Genomic DNA, 464 nt, shown 5'->3' with positions numbered 1-464 from the left:
AACCTTACAAGAGATGCTAAAGGGAGTACTTTGATCAGAAAACCAAAAGTGGCAAATATCAACAGACCATTAATACACAAGATGATATATCCCAGAAACTACACCTATGGACATAGCCAAAATAAAATGAGATTTCAAGATTGTAAACAGGGAACCAGAGACATCAAGACAGGACAATTACAAACAAAAAGAGGGAAAAGACTGTGCAGTTACAGAACTTCTAAATGGTGAGGAAGTTAGGAGAGCTGCAAGACAGAATAGACTGTTCTAAACTCAGGGTGAAAAGTATAAATCATAGAGTAACCTCAAAGAAAAATGATAAACCTTCATATTACAATAAAAAAGAGGGCAAGCACAAATACCCAGCAAATACTAAAACAACAGCAACACAGGAAATGATTACAGGATTCATAAACACAATGAGCTCAGCACAGAAAATAATATGGAAGACACCAGGGACACCA

The sequence above is a fragment of the Orycteropus afer genome, unplaced genomic scaffold, assembly GCF_000298275.1.
Source record: "Orycteropus afer afer isolate SDZICR_OR568_19922 unplaced genomic scaffold, OryAfe1.0 scaffold00784, whole genome shotgun sequence".
In the NCBI taxonomy this organism is placed as follows: Eukaryota; Metazoa; Chordata; class Mammalia; order Tubulidentata; family Orycteropodidae; genus Orycteropus; species Orycteropus afer.
This window is presented reverse-complemented; position numbering follows the sequence as displayed.